The 4187-nt window shown below is 37.3% G+C and overlaps 1 protein-coding gene across 2 annotated transcripts in view; it reads left to right on the top strand.

Moving 5' to 3' along the window:
* The window catches only part of LOC115211969 (GATA zinc finger domain-containing protein 16-like), a 122082-nt gene that overhangs the window by 108847 nt on the left and 9048 nt on the right, over positions 1-4187 (top strand). The gene's annotated exons all lie outside the window — the stretch shown is intronic.

The following is a 4187-nucleotide window of genomic DNA, read 5'->3' on the forward strand; positions in this document are numbered from 1 at the left end:
TATAGATATATGTTAGTTTGAAATTAACACATTTGCACAAACAAGATATATCTTTATATATTAATTGATATAATTGTTTCACCCTGCTTAAGCTCGTATAATATTGACATCTACTTACATTGTGTAATAGTATTTATTTGTCACTGAAATAGCAGGATTATTAAATACTGTCAAATTTTGATATATCGGGATAAAAAGACTTGCAATCTTATTAGAAATAAATACACGTGATGGATTGTCTGAACTCTTAGTGTATTCAAATATCTAGTAATTTACTCGTTAATTCAATTATGTCACGTGTATATATTTCTAATAAGAATACTTTATCTTGGAGCGTAAGACCTGGACGTGAGACATATGAAAGCTAGGTGGAAGATGAACAAGAGGTGGGGGTCTGGATTATTTTTCAACGTCATGAAACAATAGCTAACGGCCTGTCGATAGACTTAAATGGAAGCAGATTTCAGAAGTAAAAGGTATTCCAGAAATAAAAGAGTAAAAGATAAGACGAATCTTATCTTATTTCAGTCATTAGACTGCGGCCATGCTGGAGCACCGCCTTGAAGGTCTCTTTTTTTTAGTCAAGCAAAACGACCCCAGAACTTTGTTTTAATGTCTAGTACTTATTCTATCCGTCTCTTTTGCCGAACCGCTAAGTTATGGGGACGTAAATACAAACAGCGTTTGTCAAGTGGAGGTAGGAGAGAAATACAAACACACACATATATACGACGGACTTCTTTCAGTTTCCGTCAACCAAATCAACTGACAAGGTTTTGGCCAGTCCGAGGCTATAGTAAAAGATACTTACCCAAGGTGTCACGCGATAGGACTGAACCCGGAATGATGCGGTAGGGAAGCAAGCTTCTTACCGCAGAACGAATAACTTCATCGTTGTTTTAATGTCTACTGTTTCATACTTGCATGGTTCATAACAAAATTCCTTGATGCAGATTTTTTATGCGACCGCATGCTTTTCTTGTTGCTAATATTCACGCGTTTCCAAGCAAGGTAATATTTTCCCATAGCTGCACGATTTTACAAATGACTACACATGAAGACACCGAATGTATGACGGTGATGTACGTTTACAACTGTTGTGCCATTAGACATACACGTATATATATACATATGTGTGTGCGTGTGTAAAACTATTGTAGACTTACAAAGATGTCAAGTTTACCTATTTCTTTGAACACTGAAAAAAATTATAAACAATCTTAATCGCTTTTGACCCCTATTAATTTTTCATCACTTAATCAAATCCACAAAAACGAGTAGCTTTTCTGTTTGTGTGCACACATAGAATCTAGTAGCTACAGAGTATTGGAGGTACTAATTTGCATATCATCAGTGTTTTATATATATAAATTTAATTAGTGGGTACCGTAAATCCTCGAGTATAATCCGCATTTTTTTCCAAAAATTTAAAGGTCAAAATCCCTAGTGCGTACTATATACGAGGTAAAAAATGGAAAATATTTTCTAAGCAATGTCCGAATTTCTATTTGCTGTCCGGCAATGTTTATTCAGACGCATTTTGTGATGTCGGGCGCGATATTTAGCTAAGCCTGAAAGCAATGAAGTCATAAAAGAATCATCTATAACTTGCAGTAAGCAACATTTATTAAATTAAAAGTATTCAGAACACAGAATAACATATAACAAAAACAATTTGCAAACATATTTACATTCCCCTATAACAATTAAGAGCGTCACCATTATTGTATTACGCATGCGCGGAAGTGTTTGTTCGACTAGGCGCTGCTGGCTTAATTACGCACGACTCAAGTTAGAAAAGGGGTGCGTATTATACACAAGGTTTGGGTTTTTCAGAGGTACAGCCCCGTAAAAATCCCCTGCGTATTATACTCCAGGGTGGACTATACTCGAAGATTTACGGTATGTTAACCTCATGAAGGGATGGTTGCATCCAAGGAAATCTGGTTCAATACCTAGTATTTTGGGAGAATTAAATTCCCTTAAAACAATAGGTATATATAAAGCATATAGTTTATGTCCATTTAAAAGAAGAAAGGAAACTGGAGATTAGGAAGTTAATTGTTTATTAACAGCAAATTGGTCATCTTCGCTTCTATAGCTGTTTCAATAAATATCCAATAAATTAATTACATCAGCTTTACATCACATTTACATTTATGTGACGTGTGTATAATTTCATCAGTAGAAAAAAAGATGTACCTTTGGGCTTATCAATTCATTTCAGCAGACTCAGAAGTGAAGATGACCAATTTGTTGTTAATGATAAACAATTATCAACTTCTTTGTCTCCATTTTCTTTTCTTCCTTTGTGTGTGTTCAGGCGTGGCTGTGTGGTAAGAAGTTTGCTTCCCAACCACATAGTTTCGGGTTCAGTCCCCTGCGTCATACCTTGGACAAAGTGTCTTCTACTATAGCTTCGGTCCTGGCCAATGTCTCGTGAGTGGATTTAGTAGACAACAAACTGAAAGAAGTCCATCATTTATATTTATGTGTGTGTGGCTTGACAACCGCTGTTGATGTGTTTACGTCCCCGTAAACTAAAGCTCCTCAAGGCGGTATTCCAGAATGGCCACAGTCAAAATGACTGAAACAAGTAAAAGAATAAAACAAAAAGGAAGGAGAGACAGACCAATACAAATTGTGAAGCTTTACATTGGTCACTTCGATGGTCTGATATGTGTTGTACGCGCAAGGCGGCGAGCTAGCTGAATCGTTAGCACGCTGGACGAAATGCTTAGGGGCATTTCGCCTTTCGCTATGTTCTGAGTACAAATTCCGCCGAGGTCGACTTCGCCTTTTATCCTTTCGGGATCGATAAAAACACTAACTTCAGTTTTCAACCGATGGTGGGTGGGGGACACAGACAAACAAACATATATATATGCGTATATATATATATAGATATAGATAGATAGATAGATAGATAGATAGATAGATAGATAGATAGATACGACGGCCTTCTTTCAGTTTCCGTCTACCAAATCCACTCACAAGGCTTTGGTAGGTTCGAGGCTATTGTAGAAGACACTTGTCCAAGGTGCCCCGCAGTGGAACTGAACCTCGAACAATGTGGTTGGTTAGGAAGGAGGCTTCTTATCACACAGCAAATCCTGCCCCTAGATTTTTAACATATGATAGTCCTTCTTAAAAAAAAATTATCTATTTCGTCCTTTGGAAGGATTATTACATCAAGACACATGTTGAATTCAAGTGTTTGTTGTTCAAATAAGTGGGTTAATTACGTCGGTGTTACTTATGTTGCTATTGCCTTCAGCTCAGCTCTGTTGCTGTTTTAATATTATTTCTGTTGTCGTTTAGCTCCTGACTGAACATAGATCGCAGGTCAAGTAGGCATTCCAGCAGCGACCATTCTCTCTTCTTGGGAATACTTAGAAATACATATCTTCCACTGAGCCTTGTAGGAGAATAAGCTTCATTTCTCTGTCAGGTTGAGGCTTGCTCTGCAGATCGTTTTCACATAGCAAAACTAAATAGGAAAAAATTAGTGGACAACATATTTATACTCGACAGAATTATTCACATTGATAGACTACTGATGACAGAAGCAATACTCAAAGCAGAAAAACAAAGCTCCTGTCACAAACATAAAAAAAACAACATATAACTGATCTTGCATAGATGTCACAGCAAAAATTCAAATCTATCTGGCCATAATGTCTACACTAATCGCATTGACTCCTTACAACAACACTTCATGCAGAATATGAGACTATGAAGGCGACTGTTGAGAACGCCTATGAGATTATTATTGTTCCAAACAACAAAGGCGGCGAGTTGGCAAAATGCTTGACGCTATTTCGCCCGTTGCTACGTTCTGAGTCCAAATCCGCCGAGGTCTACTTTGCCTTTCATCCTTTCGGGGTCGATAAAATGAGTTCTAGTTGAGCACTGGAGTCGATGAAATCGACTTAATCTCCTCTCCTTGTGCCTATAGTAGAAAGAATTGCTGTTCCAAAGAAATCAAAAACAAAAGCCTTAGTAAAGAAAAAAAAATAGGAAACACTGGCAATTAATCTTTCAAATACTTGATCTCATAGAGCCGGTTGCTCTGTTTCCATACTTTTATTCTTTTACTTGTTTCAGTCATTTGACTGCGGCCATGCTGGAGCACCGCCTTAGAAGGTTTTGGACTTATTTTCTAAGCCTGGTACTTATTCTATCGG

Source organism: Octopus sinensis, linkage group LG5 (genome assembly GCF_006345805.1).
Source record: "Octopus sinensis linkage group LG5, ASM634580v1, whole genome shotgun sequence".
Lineage (NCBI taxonomy): Eukaryota > Metazoa > Mollusca > Cephalopoda > Octopoda > Octopodidae > Octopus > Octopus sinensis.